Below are 17621 nucleotides of genomic sequence, written 5' to 3'. Positions count from 1 at the left end.
TCTTAAAATCCTTACATGTAATAGCGTGCCTGGCTAAAGCATTATTTTTATCCTTCTTTTGGATGGCCAAAGTGTGCTCATATACTCTACGCTTAAGGACTCTTTTGGTCTTTCCTATATAATAGTTCTTACATGTGACGCAAGTTGCCAGGTAAACCACTAACTCACTGTTGCAGTTGTAATAATCTTTCACCCAAAAGGTGTGGTTTAGGTGTTCTACCACTATGAATGAAGTGTTACTCATATACCTGCATTGTTTACAATTAGTGCAGCTAAAAGTTCCCTTTTTGTTGGTACATGATGAGATGTACCAACAAAAAGGTAACTTTTAGCTGCACTAATTGTAAACAATGCAGGTATATGAGTAACACTTCATTCATAGTGGTAGAACACCTAAACCACACCTTTTGGGCGAAAGATTATTACAACTGCAACAGTGAGTTAGTGGTTTACCTGGCAACTTGCGTCACACGTAAGAACTATTATATAGGAAAGACCAAAAGAGTCCTTAAGCGTAGAGTATATGAGCACACTTTGGCCAACCAAAAGAAGGATAAAAATAATGCTTTAGCCAGGCACGCTATTACATGTAAGGATTTTAAGAAGTTTGAATTTTTTATTTTAGATGCAGTTAAAAAGGGAATTTTTTGGGGTGATTTAAATAACACCTTAGAGTGTAGAGAATCATTTTGGCAACTGGTGTTTGGGGCAGATCAGTCACCAGGACTTAATGAAGTCATCAATTTAAAATGTTTTTTAATGTATAGATAGTTTTATTCAAATTATTTGTTAAATTCATAGATACCTTTATATATATACATATATATAAAATTTTTTTATAAAAGTATTAATCTTGTAGAATCATTAACATTTGTGAGCAACATATAAGTTTAAATTATGTAAAAAGTTACAAAGAAAAAAAGTTTTTAATTGTATTATCATGACATCACTTCCTGTAACATTTGTATTTATACAACTTATTATGTCATTTCCTATGTTTCTGAAGAAGTTCACGTAAATTAAAGGTGAATGAAAGCGCTAAGACTATTTTGGAGAGTGGTATTCGTTTTTTGGTTATATGTATTCATCAGCTGGGTTTGGTGTACTTTTATTCTTGTTGATATGTGGAAAAATATTTTTTCTTTTCATTTAAGTAATTATTTATGATAAAATGTATGGAAGAACACTAAACCATTTTTCTTTGTTTTGTCCCCCCTTCTCTCTCCCTTTTTTATTCTAGGTGATGATGGGTATCCATAGGAGCCATCGCTCATGACACCAGTGTAAAATACAAGTGGAACTGTAGAAGAAAACTACAACACAGCCCCTGTCCCACAAGGTTTTTAGCTTCTTGAAGAGCTGTTTTAGGTCTGGGGGGCACCCTTCATTATGACCTATCTACTGGATGCAGGATTTTTACTGCATGTTTTATTCAGCACAACATCATCATGCCCAGGTCTGGTGGTAAAGTGACCCATGCTGTCACTGTGGCTTCCATTTCTAGTCCTACTATAACTAATACTAACCAGACAGCAGCAGTAGTAAGGAACCCATGCAGTTGGCTCATGCATGGCATATGGCTGTGCAGGTAAAGAAGCAATGTCTAATCCAGAACTATGGACCATGACATTCAGGCTAGTGTTTCCTTTCTTGTAAAAAATGCATACAGTATAATTGATTCATGCAGTAATATCATTGAGCTATGTTGTGTGGTGCATGGTCCACTGTTACTGTTTATCAGACATTCCTCATCATCTTTAAATACTTAATTTTTTTTTATTTCAGAATAGGTACTCATATTATTGTTTGTAAAAGTCATGCCTAATTGCTTACCGAGTCCTGTCCAGTGATGTTGTAAGGCATCATATAAAGAATAATCACAATTTTAACTGTTTTGCACAATACATTCGACAGGTGGTGTACCTATGTATGCACACACTGAATATACTAAAGTGGTACAGTTAGTAAAAACTGTTACTTCAGTACTTAACATGAGTTCATACCTTACAAATGAATGAAGTTGAATCATATTATTTTTACATTATGCATTATTTCCTCATTTTGAACTATGACGTCTGTTAAGGTACTGCACATCCAATTATTTCATTTTGTCACACACAACATTTAGCCTTAGAGACAACAAAAATAATCATTTGTGCTGTGGTGAGGGTGAAGTGGCAGCAGTATTTGTTTACATGGCAGGATAGCAGGATACTCATATTTTATTCTATAGTTTTATTATTAGTGTTTCCCTGAATATTTGCCTACTGCTACTTTTAGGTTGTATATAACTGCCAGCTGTAACAATGGTAATGTATAGAGCATTAATGGTGTTAGTTACAGCAATCTTATGTTATGACATACATTTTTTGTTTCCACAGTTCCATGAGGTTTTAAGCAATACCATTATAGGAATGAAATGCATGCATTTGAAAAGTATCTTAAGTTCCTTGCTTTTTTTACTTTAATAACTTATTCACCTTTGAGTTAAACATTAATGTGTGTTGTTGTTGTTTGTCTTTCGGCTTTTTCCGGTTAGGGGTCGCCACAGCGGAACTCCGGTCTGCTAATGATTGGCAGCAGCTTTTCACGAATGCCAAGGCGCCAGCTCGACGTTCAATCTGCAACGAAGTCACGCCCATTTACGCATGTCTTTCAAATGCCCACTCAACTGTGGGGAGGACATGCAGACTCCACACAGAAGGCACTCCCCTGCACTCCAGCCGAGAATCGAACGGGAGAACCTGTTTCTGTGAGGCAACAGCACTACTGCTGCACCTGTAAAGATCAAATTGTAAATAATAGAAATGTCCCACTTGAATTAAAGTAGGTCAAGATCAAATGTGTCATACATCTCCTAAAGATAGGCTAGGTGATAGTGCAAGTGATTTTTGAAAATGGGCTGTTATGAAAGCTGGATGGTGGGATAGTCCATTGTTGTGACCTACTTGATGCAGGTGTTCCTGCATACCCTGATATGACAATGCTGCAGGGCCAAGAGTTGACTTTGAATGAGAGGTTCGGGTAGGTGTAGATGAACACTGATGTGGCCTGCATAAAATTTGTTGTGCTTGCTCCCCCTACTAATTATAGTACTTTATTTCATTTATTTATTTATTTTTTTAATTTGTTAACTGGGTTAGTCTGACTGGGCCCAGAGAACCCTTTTTCAGTGGACACCCGAGGAGAAAAGCTCCAGGAAAGTAATTAGTAAAAATAAGAAAAAAAAAACAATTAAAGTTGTAGGATACTTAACAGTACAAAAACAGAGAGAGAGAGAAATATACAATAGGAATATTTACAAGGCAAAATTTCAATATTTTGAGAATGCAGTAGCAATATGTTTGAGAAATCTGGTTAGCATTAAGTTATACACAAGGAAATATATCAATGCCTTAAAGGGACAGTCCCAGGGATTTTTTTTTTGTGTTGATTCAGCCTTTGTTTACATTTCAGATTTGCCTTTCTGAGCATGCGCATATTTGGCTGACGGGGGTGAGGGAGGAGTGCAAAGTTTCAAAGGTGTTAGCCAAATTCCATCTCAAAATGTAGCTGTACTCACAACAACTCTTCCTGTGAGCCATTCATTAGTTTAATCTGTGCATTTTACCCATTCAGAAAAGTAGTCTTTCAGGCATTTTATGACCTGTTACCAGTATTCTAGAAAGCATATCAGTAATGCAAGGCTTTTAAAACATTAGTAAACATTTTTTTTGTTTCTTTCATTTCATATTTTATTCTGTGGTTATTGTGAATCCTGGTCATCTACAAAACGTTTATGACATGGCTTCTACCTATAGAAAGCATATGAGTCAGGCAAACAGTGGTGGAAACCATATTTCTCTTTCTTTCATGTTTTACTGTATTCTGATTTTTGAATACTAGCCTAGTGTAGTGACTTTCTGACCTGCTAGTAATTTCATAGAAAAGAAGCCTGTGACAGAAGGCTGGAGCATTAGTCGACACACTCTTCTGTTCCTATTTCAGCTTCTAGTTTGATATGTGCTGATTTCTGAATACTACAGACAAATGCACTATTTGTTATGAATGGATTGCTTGTGCATCTGTAGAAGCATGAATGATGCAAAATTTAAAAACTAATATACAGTAATGTTCCTTTTCCCTGGCCCAGCTTTCTTTATTTTAAATATGAGCCAGGAGCTGGAAGCGTAGTTCCCAATCCAATGTAAGTCTGAGAGGAACACAAATCCAAAGATTAGTTTATGCTGGGAGCTGAAACAAGACTGGAACTGTGGATTTACAGGATATTTAAAAGTAAAATGACACTGTGGGTGGGAATGAAAGTGAAGTGTCGAAGTGGGCGTGACTTCTGTCAGCTGAACTCGGATCCTAATTTTAAACACTTTGTCCCTTTAAAATAAAAAATATTTTCTAATATGTAATATACAATTCACAGTAATATCATGACATAGCATGACAGTACTTTCTTGAGAAGCACTTGTAGTTTCATGGTATCTGCCACCATGTGTCTGGACAGTACCCCATCCTCTTCCCCTTCCAAGATTGACTCCTACTTGAGTCTGGTAAGTCCTAACCAGTGCATGAATGGAGGTGACCATAGATGCTTAGTGAGCAACCATACTAGACATCAGTTTGATCATGGCATCATCCCTAGTCTCTGTCATTTACACATAGTGATGTAAATCCTCACGTATACTTTTGAGGATTCTGACCATTTTCAGCTAACTGTCTGTGGTAGTGCTCTAAGCCATAACAATGTCACAGCACATGCTGGGCAGCCAATGCTTTATATCTTTCCTGAGGTAGCTGCAACAAATTACGGCAACTGGTGCCCATTTGTAAAGGTGTCACTGTGGACACTATTACTAATGAATTTCTGCCATTGTTCTGAAAGTGCTCATTTGAGCTTGGACATACTGGTGTAGAGGTACATGGATTTTCTTTCTGCTCAAGTGTGAGTGTAATGTCCACATGTGCTTGACTTTGTGATGTACTGCCACTTCCTGCAGGTTACTAACATGTTGTGAGATGTAAGATCCTGCCATTAAAATTTGGGACTGTGTTCCACTTTCCTCAGGCTGTCTCATAAATGTAACTGTGTTATAATCATCTTCTTTTTCAACAGCTATTCTGCTGCTGATATTCTCCAAAATTATTGCTATAGTGGAACTGTTTGTTTCCATTACTGACGCTGTAAAAAAACTATTTGAAAACATAAGCAGTGAAGAAGTAGCATACACTACTGTATGCTGATTAAGGAGGTGTGGGGGACACTCATCATGTACACTGCCTTCATTGTCAGTCTGTGCAGATGTGGAACATTCACTTGTTACTAGTAATTGTCATGTGTTTAATGTAATAGCTTCATGTCAGCATTCAGTGCTCTATATAAATATGCGTTACTGTTTATAAACCAACCTTCCTGAGCAGACATGCGGTGCCGCTGCAGATGTTGGTAATAGCCAGTGTTTATACCACCTCTAATTATTTTGGTGCCATCATCTTCTGTGTCATACTCATATGAAGAGGAGGCATTCTTTATCTGGTGTTAAAGGGATAAGTGTTGGAGGCTCCCCATTACTGGTATGTGGAATTGCATTTTTCCTCACCTTGGCTTTAGCATGTTCTACCTTATCACTTGCCCTCTTCTTGTACTGTGTTAATGTGCTGTTCCTTCCACCAAGCACATTAATGTCCATAACAATTTGATTCCTGGCCTTTTTCCTCTGAGCTTGTTTGGGCCCCCCCCTTTCCCTCAGAAATTTTTGTCATATATCCTAAAGGCTGACATGAGGATGCTGTTTTTCTCAAGGATGAAGTTGTCCCTTCTCTGCCTTGATCCATGGTTTTGCAGTATTACTGCACATAAAGAAATGCACTACAGTCATACAGAGGACTGCGGTAGTGGTGCTGCGGTATTATTGTCGCCTCACAGTAAGACGTTGTCCTGTTCGATTCTCAGCTAGAGCGTCTTCTGTGTGGAGACATGTGTGAATGGGCGTACCTTCATTGAAGGTTGCGCGTCAGGGCTGGCAACTCGGTACGTAAAAATCTACTGCCAATCATTAGTGGACCAGAGTTCCGCTGTGGCGACTCCTAACTGGGAAAAGCCGAAAGACACAACAACAACAACTACAGTCATACAGAATAAAAATGTTAATGTAATCATCAATCAATCAACACAATAAAAGCATGCCTGCCATCCCCAGGAAAAAAGAAATTTGGTGACACAACCCCCATAATTATATACACAAGCAGAATCATGGTCCAGTGAAGTAAAGTTGTGCTAAAGTAATGTTTGCACTATTATTAATTCAGTCAAAATAGTAAGGCAAGCGCTTTGTTAATAGATCCATCCTTTCCCTACCACTTTTTTATATTCACAATACTGTAATTAAAAAAAAAAAAAAAAAAAAAAAACTTTTTTATAAAACTTTTAACAATGGAAGAAAGAAAAAAAAATTGACAAAACATAAACATAAAACTATTTACAAGAGTCCATAACAAGAATATTGTATAAGAAATTTTATTAAACCATTAATATTTTCTGAGTTAAGCAAAGATTTATAAAGATGTGTAACATGTTAAGTTCTCATCATTATAGTTAACAATTAATTCTTACAATTTTTGCTAAATTAATAACTTCAATAAATAATGGGGTAGTTTTATTTTTATATTTTTTTGTGATTACTTTTCTAGCTATAGCTAGAATAGACCAAACAGGAGCCACTTTTGTCTTCAGCAACTGGATCATTAATAAGACCAAAGATTTAGACATACATCTATCTGACCACAATGCTTAAGCAAAATTAAACTCTTTCCAAAAAGGAGATATTATCTTATATTGTGATACCATATGTACCCGATCAGCATCTAAGGCTACACTGCATCTCCAACATTTAATACTAGTTGATTCATATATTAAAGCAATTTTATATGGTGTGATATAATCTATCTCAAATTGTTTCCATTTGAAAAGTTTCCAATATAGTGATGATGTAGTTTTCTCTACAGATTTTAATACTATTTTTTTGTTTTCATCTGAAAAGATTTTATTATTAATTTTTGTAGAATAATTCCAAAATGTGACATGAGGAGATGCAAAATAAGATCTAAGAATTCTATACACCTTAGATGAGTATGATTTATTATGTGTCTATGAACATTTATATCAAATCAGTAGGTTCAAGCAGGAAAATGCCCTGGCTAGACACATTAGAGAATTTACAGACCATAAATTCAAGTTCAGAGTAGACTGTGTACTATCGGATGTGAGAGGGGGCCCAGATTCACTCCTTTTGGAGAAATCAGAACTCCTTTGGCAACTTTGTACCAGTGCTTGCATTATCCAGGTTTAAATGAAGTTTATACCATATTTTGTATTTTAAAATTAAAAAGCGTGATGAGAAAGGGAGCACATCCACTATGCATTTTTTACAACTTTTACATTTTTCATGTATTTTTTATTTTCTATTTCATGGACTGGTATAATCAAGTAAGTAGGTGTGCATTTAGTAGTGCATAGTCAGTGGATGTTTTGCTTTAATAGAATGCTATAGGAAAGCTCTTGGAATTTTCCTTGGGTATTATGGGGTTAAATTCAGTGGAAATTAAATTTTTTTATTGGTTGTTGTGAGCACATGATTTATCTTCTTCTTCTGGCGTTTCCTGGATAGGCATCACCACCGTGGATCATCTGTCCACTCATGATTAGCAGTGAAGTTTTATGGTGTTGAGTTGCCAGCCCAGTGCCCAACCTTTCACAGAAGGCACACACACACACACACACACACACACACACACACACACACACACACACACACACACACTTAGGGCCAATTTAGAGTGTCCAATCCACCTACTGCATGTCTTTGTGATGTGGGAGGAAACTGGAGCACCTGGAGGAAACCCATGTGACCACAGGGAGGACATGCAGACACTGCACAGAAGGCACCCCAGCTGAGAATTGAACCAGAGAACCTCTTGCTGTGAGGCGGCAATGCTAACCGCAGCACCACCGTGGCTGCCCAAGCACATGATTTATCATTGTTCTTTATATAAATGTTGTTTATTTCATTCTGATTTTATCTGAAGAAGTCCCACAATTGTGTGGGACACAAAGTGCTTAATAAAACAGTTGGAATACTTTTTTTACTACTGGTGTGGTTTCTGGAGTTCTCTTTGGCGACTTCTGTTTGCATTTGTGGCTTGTTGCTATTTTTACTAGTTGGTGTGAGAATGATTTATTACTTACTAAATTATTATTAATATTAATTAAAAAGTCTAAGATCTTAGGAAAAGGTTTTGTATGCAAATCATGTATAATATTTGCTTTAATATTTATGTATGCCCTACAAATTTATAAGAACTGCTGATTATTCATTTCTAAACTACATCATCCAAGAATATACTGTGCAGAATAAAGTTTATTTCCATTTACGAACTAATACCAAAACATTATGCTACTATTTTTTCAAATCTAACATTTTATTAAAATTATGCGTTTCTAAACCTTCATAGTATAAGCAATAGGAATTAATGAAGAATTAAGTTTTTAACAAAGTGGTTAGAATACATTCCCCTACATTTAATAAAATCTGTGTAGGCATAGTGTAGACCCTACATGTAATGTTATCATGTCCATGTACATGGTTCCCCTCGGCAGCGCGCCATGCATATTAAACATGGCGCATTGCCAAGGGAGAGCCGCGAGACACGGTTATTGAATCAGTGTAGGGAGTGTGGTGCTAACTATGTCTACAGATGAGTAACACACCCTGTGTACTGTCCAATAGGAGTATACTAATGTAATTTTTTAAAACTTTATATAAAAGTCATGTTTGCATGGTGCAGAACACAGCAGTGCTAACTGGCCCTGAGACAACAGACATCTAAAAATAGAAACCTGATGCATTTATCTATTTCTGTAAAGATAAAGTTTAAGTGTAGATGAGCAGGTCTGCACAGTGTGGCATTCAGCACTGCTTAAAGGCAGCTCAGAGGTATTTGTAAAGGTATAGCAAGATTTCACACATCTATGTAGCTAAGTGGTTATCGTTACAGCCTCATGTGCAGTAGGTGTAGGGTTTGAATACATGAAAGAGCAAATTAGCATTTTTATTGGAAATACAAATTATGCAAATTATTTTTAAATACTGGTCTGCTGCTCTCAACTAAGCTCTGCTAAGACCTGCTAAAACCTGCTAAGCACTGCATAAACAAAGAATAATGGCTAATGTTTATGCAGTGCTTGGCTGGTTTGCACACTGCTAAGCAGTGCTAAGCAGATGGGTTTTTGCAATGCTCAGATGAGCTGCGCTTGTTTGCATGGTGCTAAGTTATGCACCACATTTTTAAATATTGCCCAGTGACATGTAAGGGCATGAAAACAGTCTATATTAAGCCCAATAGGTGGGAATACAACATAATTAATTGGAGTTCTGACTCTGAAGGGTACAATGGCAGGTGTTGGAGAGGGTTCACACTTTTGGGCATAGCATTGGGACATTCAGGAGTCCAGGGTCATGTTTGGACTTTTTGTAAAAAAACCATGATGGCCGACTGATGCAGGGAGGTTACCAGGGCTCAGAGTGCAAGATGAAGGCCTGGGACCGGCTGTCAAAAGACCTCACCAGTGCAACTGGTATCCCCTGCACAGGTGAGCAGTGTCATTACCATCATGATGACCTGAAAAGATGGAAGGGGGCTCACTTGGACATCTTGGTCCAAGAATTCCAGGCTGGGAATGTCCGACATGTATGTAAGTAATATTACCTGTGTTTCATCAATATCTAATCTTGAATGTGTGCTAAACTGATATGCACAATGGTGTCCTTCTCTCCCAACAGCTGCAGAGGGGAGGGCTCACAACATCAAGGTACATGCCGGGTGCTTGGCCAAGTTGTGCCGTGAGTGTGATGAGTGCAGATGTATTTTGCTATTTATAGTCAAATACGCAAGAAAGAGTAAAGCATTAACTGTGATTAGGTATATACAGTAAAGATCATATTGCAGTGAATGTGGATTTACACATGTACTGCAAAATGTGGAGACTGCCAACTGTAATGCCATAAGCAGGGAAGACTAAAGCATTAACTGCAATATACTATTACATGCAATAAAACTTAGTAGTGCAATAACTGTGGAATTACAGCTGTGTTGCAACACTGCATAATGGAACTGTTGTGCATTAAAAACATGAAAGCATATCAGTAACTGATTGAAGGTTTCTCTAATAAAGTCTGTTGTGCAATGACTGTGGCAGTAGGGCTGTTTTTCAAGAAATCAGTTATTGAAACTGTTCTGCAATAAAACATGAATTAGTATCCATACCTGCATGAAGGTATGTCTAATAAAGTCTGTTGTGCAATAGGGCTGTTTTGCAAGAAATCAATTATTACACATGTTTTGCAATAAAATCACAAAATAGCATCATTACCTGCATGAAGGTGTGTCTAATAAAGTCTGTTGTGCAATAAGTGTAAATTCAGAGCTGTTTTGTAAGAAATTGTTTATGACTAACTGGTTTACACTGACACATGGAGCAATAGCAATAACACCAATGTAAATGTGTACAGCAGGATTGTCTTGTTTTCACCATTGCATGTTAGCTACAAACATTCAAGCTGTGAGGTATGGTGCTGCAGTCAGGTATAAGTATCTCTGTCATGCTTGAATGTCATGCATGTGTGTTCAACTGTCACTGCAGTCAAGTATAAAACTGTACCATTATTAGCAGATCGTATTCTGGTGCCAGGTGAGCTCTAGGCAAATATCAGTCAATCAGTAATCACCAGTAGTTCAGTTTGCTAAATGCTGTATCTGAAGTACATTTTTGCCACACACAGACTGAGGTTCTAATCCAGTGCTATGTAGATCTAAATATGCAGTATCAGTCACGTCATGTTTACAGATATTCTCTCCACAGGAACTACAGGTAAATGGGTGAGGTAGCCCATATTATGAATACATTATTGTGTGTTTACATGTCACAGACTGCTACAATCATTACCAGGAATGTGAAAATATAGCATAAAAAACAGGAAATAAGTGTAATATTAATAAAATAAAATAAAATGTGTAAGCTCTGATATGGCTGCATGCCTGGAGTGTGTGTGTTAAAGGTAGTTGCAGTCAATTAATACATTTGATGCAGATTTCCACTGTTGTCATTGCTATTAGGTTCAATCCCATGCCTGCCAAGCAAGGCATGATAGTCGTCAACTGTCTGTTCTGTACACATACATGTGTCTCAAGTGTCACACTGTCATGGAATGTAATTATTGTTGCGTAATCCCTCTGTCACAGATGTATCATCGACATGATCATGTAAATAGCAAAGTAACACTGCATCAGCCCACAATACACCTTGGTAGTAATATAGGTACACCTGATGTGCAAGCGTTCTGTGTTGTTCTGTATCCGCAGTTTTTACTGCTTGGCCCATACTGTCCCACGCAGATAGCTACAGCAGCTATAGGGCACATTTACACATAAAGAAAGGACAGACCTGTAGAGTACCTAGAAGTTCTGTTGTCAACTATATAGCCTAGAATGGTATCACTGGACTGTATTTCTCTCTCTCCCCACCCATTATCTTCAAATATTTATTATTGTTATTCATTGGTTTGGTTTACAATTAACATATGTTGTTCCATGAACTTTATTTTGGGGCATGTGTTTTAGTATTGTTATGTACTATAATGGTTGCATATTAACATATCTTGTTGAATTACCTAGTCTGTTGGCCATATGCCTAACTGTTACTGACATGCTGTTAATATGCTGCCTGTTCTGATATTCATTGTTGTAATTCACATAATATGCATTGAAATGTAATGGGGTTATTTCCAATGTTCTGGCATGCTGTTATTACTAACAATGGTTTTGTTCATAACTGATCTAAATGTATTGCTTCACCTCCATAATCACAGCACATTAGGGTAGGCCAGTTTCTGCTGATCCACCTACCCTACCTCAGCTGGCTGTGGCTCCGGATACCAGCATGTCTGGGACCCAAGCCAGTGATGCCGCCTCTGCTGGTCCTGCACCACCTTCAGGTGGAACCAGCTCAGGGGTCAGGGCCTGACCCCCCCCCCGGGAGCTGTGGCAGAGGGGTTGTAGTCACCCAGGATTGACTACCAGCCATGGTGTGCAGGATTCTTCATAGGAGTTATGAACAATGCCTGCTCAAGGGCAGACTCAACAACCTGGTGGGGCCTGCTGGCCCTGGGGCCCAGCCTCCAACACAGCCACCTTTGGGACAGTGAAGGAGCAGAGTTGACTACTCATGGATGGGGACTTCAGTCATGTTGCTGCCACCTGGAGGTGCATGCACTTCGGATTCCACAACACCCTCACCAGTCAAGGTGTTTAACTCCTCATGTATCACATACTGCTCCTGTCTGCTGTCTTGTCTGTCTTGCCTGTCTGCAATTGTATCCTCTCCTACCCAACTTACCTCCCCACATGTACTTCTATGCCTTCCCCAACATTCCACTCTTTCCTTATTAAAAAAAAAAATGAGCACCTGTTTTTCCCCCCATGTCACCACTGTTCTATCACCCACTTTTTCTTTTTCTTTTTTTAGCACGGGTTTGTGCAGAGTGCCCCACCACACTGGGTAAACCAACTTAAATGAGCTTTAAACTGCGTTAATGATCTGATTTGTTTCTTACAGTGTTAGGCACATGTATAAAATAGTCTCTACTGCCATGATTCAAACCTGGGTCCCTTTCAACTACAGCGTACTGGACTAATCCACTAGGCCACACAGATCAAAATTAAAGCATGTGCTTTCAGGAAAACATACTGATTGACACTGACAGACTGCAATTGAACCTAATAGGAGAAATGGGAGTGTACCTTGGACTCTGATACCAGAACACACCAGTAGACAGCCAAATAAATAATAATGGCAGTATGTTAAGCCTGGGATAACAGGAAAATGTTCCCTTTTATCTGCAACATCTTTAAACACACCTGCTAAGGCATTAGTGGCACAATACATATGTTCAGCTGGGACCCTGCTGTAGAACAACTGGCTGTGAAAGCCATGCACATACCACTAGATGCAGACAATGTGTGTCACAGCTATAGATATGCACATATATCTGGCAAATGCACATGCTGTAACACTGACTCAGTAGCTCAGTCTGTTAAATGCCTTGCATACAGAACATGGTGCCACACTCACTCCTGGGTTCAAATCCAGTGTGTTGCACTTTGATTCAATTGTTGTGAACACATCAAGTAATGACTAACTTATGCAATTTTAATCCCCATAGGTTACTGCTACTAAATTATCAGCTACCCAGTTTTGCAAGTCACAGGCCTGCATGTAGGGACACATTGCACATATTCAGATAGTCTAACTATATCTCGCTTGCTACTCTGCTATTGGCACTGTTACATAACAGTTGTACCTTAAGCACATGCCTCATTTGGACTGTGATGGGTACCCTTACCCTGGTTCTCCTGTATTGACAGGACTGCCACAGCTACCACAGTTACATGTACAACTTGCAGGCCTCCAAAGTGTTCATACCCCCCCCCCCATAGTGTCCTAGGTTGTAGCAGCAGCTGCAGTCTGGAGCATACATGACTGTATGTTAAGGTAGCTGCTACAGACCAACCATACCTCCCAACCCCCTATAACAAGGGATCCGGACACAACCATCCATAAACAGGGGGCAAAGGCCAAGAGAAATGGTACATGGTTCACAGTTTGACCCTACAAAGATAGTAAGTTGATATAATAGCAGCTAGTGCATTACCATGCATATTCTGATGATTATGAAGTATGACACTCACATGTCTCTCTCCCCCTTCTGACCTCAACCCACAATGTTTGCCAGTGACCTGCCAGATGACCAGACTGTCATGGGACACCGAGTAAACATATGAGGCAAAACTGTTTACATACTTCATACATCTCTTTACAGCGGACAGCATTTGCACTTACCCACTGTGATGCTGTAGTCTCCACACCTCAGTAATGTCCATCTCAAAAAAGTAAGAAAGGGACCAAGGCCTACATGAAGGCCTTATATATTGCACTGTGGTACTATGTCATTGTCTAATGACAGTGCAGTTCAGCTGTTTTGGATGCAATTAGCAAGTCTGAGCCACAGATTGGTGCACATACAATTACCTGTTAATGAGCATTACTGAAAAAAGGCAAGCAACTGCTTATGAGGAACAGGTCTGTATGTGGTTTTACTCACACAGACAGTGTATGTGCAAAGCATTTGCAGATGAATTCTTCAATAAAAGGAATACATCACTCTAGCAGGTATTTACTACATTTCTCCATAAAAAGGGATGCAGATGGGAGGATGGAAGTATGGGGATTAGGGATTAAAACAGTAGGCTTGTATTAGATCTGTGATACTGACATGTCAGTGATACATTGCTGTCCATCACCTACAGGCATGCCCCTCAATTGTGCCTGCTTTGAATCACATCTCTGCTCTGTCCCTGTCCATCCATCCTACAATGGTCGGCTGTTATAGTAAAGATAGTGGATTACACCTAAGACATAGTGACACTAAGTAAAGATGTACACTCCTGTAACATCAACCTATGGACTGCAATTCACCTCCTCTCAGTCTGTCGATGTCACAAATAAATAGTACTAATGTCCCTCATGTACTCTGGTTAAGTCCAGAATCACCACGGCAGTAGGACAAAATATTTTATTATATAGAGTAAGCACTTTCACAACCCAGCAGTCACTTCATCAGACACTCACAATAAAAACATATACACCCTATTTAATGATGTCCCTCAAATGTTCTAAAATACGTTCTCACAGGGAATGACTAGTTTTGCCTACATAAAATACACCACAGTCTACGCAAAAACTATAATATACCACAATCCTAGACCTACAGTCAGCATAAAATTTGCACTCAACTGTTACACCTGACTGTGGGTGTGAAAACTTCAAGCCTGTATAAATATAGCTGCAAGCACTACAACTTCTACAGGGATATGCCCCTTGTCTCTGTGATGTTAATCCTGGTCTCTCCATCCTTGACTTATAACCTAATTGCCTTTTCAGTGAGAAATTATTCCTAAAAAAATAGGTCTCTCACTGACAGTATCCTTAGGTTCCACTGATACCTTTAGAATATTCCAGTTCCTTTTGATAATATCACAAAAAAACATTAATATCACTTGAGAAAGTCATGGGAATCCTCACCTTTCTGCAATCTACCTGCTCATGATCTCTCCTATGTTCAAGGGGTTGTTCAGAGAAATAAGGTTGGCCCTTAGTGCCTCGCTCTCTCAATAATTGACCAATACTTACATCTATCTCTTTCTCCGAATACCCTCTCTTCAAAAAATCCTCCCTAAGATCATTAATAGCTAACATAAGTTGTGAATCTTCATTGTGTAGCCTCATCAACCTTAAAATCTGCCCCATAAGTACATTCCTAGCAAGATACCTAGGATGCATTCTGTTATTATGTCATATTTAATGGGGGGACAAAGGCCCAAACTCAGTAACAGAGTACACTTATTGGCCATACAAAGTAAGAATGTGATTAGAATAACAAACATTACTGTAGCATAAATGTTGTCTGAGGGGTCTGATGCATGACAGTTGCATTCTGTGTCAGTTTTCTGACAGCAACCATCAATCAGTGGACAACCATTTGTAAGACATGCACAAGTTTGTGTGAGAAGGACCACAGCTATGAGGCAAACATGGTGACATTCTGCAAACATCTGCATAGGTGAGAGGTATGATGCTTACAAGGAACATATACTGTATGGCAGCAGGTTTGGAATGCTGTCTGTCATTATGGCACATTGGTGTGGCTGGACTGTCCCCATATAGATGTTGGAATAGCACACTGCTATTTGTCTGACAGTGCGTGTGTCACATATTAGTGGGGATTTGTCCATGGGGACACATCACAGTATGCTGCATTGATGGCTGTAGAGACATACAGCAGAATCTGTCTCAGCACACAGGGACATTACCCAGTATTGCTACTATCTTGGTGATAGACGCACATGTAGTATGTTGCCAAACTGTGGAGTATGATGTGTGAGGGAGCCGTGGATAGTGCAGCCCATTATGGGTGTGTAGGGTGTATAGATAGTGGATATCCACATATCTGGTCCTATAATGTGTTCCCCTCTTGTTGTCTTGCAGGAATGATGTACTGATGGAGGCATCCTCCATTTTCATCTGCAGAAAATGATGCTATACTGGATGCCCTCAGACTCAACCATCACATCCTGCTGTCAAGGGGTTGCCACAATCATGAACAGCAGGCAGCATTGTGGGTTGACCTTGTAAGGCTGTTAATTACATTGGTCAACAGGACAGGCCCTACAAGCAGGTTCGACACCGGGCCACAGACATGGTCAATGCCACATGCCAAAGGGCAACTGCTGTTGCCAGGGTTTGTGCTGCCACCAGTGAAGGGCCTGCAACAGAACAACTATTCTCAGCCACAGAGGAATTCCTGGTGAACCTAGTATCAACCCACAGCTTCCAGCCAAACATCATGCCATATATCCTGGAGGTGGGTGCCACAGCATCCACATTAGAGGTGTGTCCAGGTAGGCTGACTGTGTTCACCAGTATAATACATTTGCAGTCATTGTGGCAGGCTCTACAGACCAGTACATGGTTGTCAGGTCTATCTGCATTGGAGAGGGGGTTGGCTTTTCACCACAGTTGGGCACACATACTCAGAATGCCATATATAACCAGTATCACATTAGCTACTGCACATGTGGATATACGCACATATTACCTTGTAACACTGCAACATTTGGTGTTGGTGACAATACCTCTCCCTCACCTTTTCACAGGTATGTCATATGTGGCCGGAGTTCATGGTCCTGTAACTGGTTAGTATGATACTATCATTTTGCCAGATCAGATATTCCCTATGAATTTTAAGGGCTTCCATTTTGCCTTTTGCATAAGTGTTGTGCTTAGCTAGACTAGAATAATTGTATGTTTCATTTCGGAAGCATTAACTACAGTGCATAGCCTAGGGAATGACAGGTGTGTGTATTTGTACAAACATTAACATGTTTGCACTTATAGTTATGAGTAACTATGCAGCCTGCTATACATTAGGCAATTACTCCAAGATGCCCATTCAACACAATAGGGAGAAGGTACATACCTGAGGTAGTGGTACTACAACTGGCATATCATTGTGAAGTAGGTGTACTGGGTTTCATGTGTAGTTCTGTCACATACACTGTCATATTGCATATCTCACAGGTGTATAGAACTGGCAATGTTACCCAGATGTAGGTGATGTACATGTTATACAGGGCCTGGCTTGTCTGTGTATGTTGTTGTGAGTGTGTGTTGTGCATGGGATCAGAGATGAGAAGATGTGGGACATGTAATGCAGCTGTGGGTCCACATCTGTATGAGTTAGTGTGGATTACCATACATAATAGTGCAGGTGGCAATGCACTGCCTTTGTCTTGCTTCTCACAGGTGAATAGGGAGGTTGGAGTCTGTCCCCCTGACAACCTGATGTCAGTGTCTTATCAGACTCTGATGATGATGGTGGCCATAGTGAGGCACAGGTGGGGTTATCGGTGGCTGAATCTGTCCTAGAGGTTTACATCCCTCTTCTTCCCACCATTGT

Source organism: Protopterus annectens, chromosome 13.part0 (genome assembly GCF_019279795.1).
Source record: "Protopterus annectens isolate FY-2018-M chromosome 13.part0, PAN1.0, whole genome shotgun sequence".
In the NCBI taxonomy this organism is placed as follows: domain Eukaryota; kingdom Metazoa; phylum Chordata; order Ceratodontiformes; family Protopteridae; genus Protopterus; species Protopterus annectens.
The sequence above is the reverse complement of the archived record's forward strand: the minus strand, read 5'-3'. Positions refer to the sequence as shown.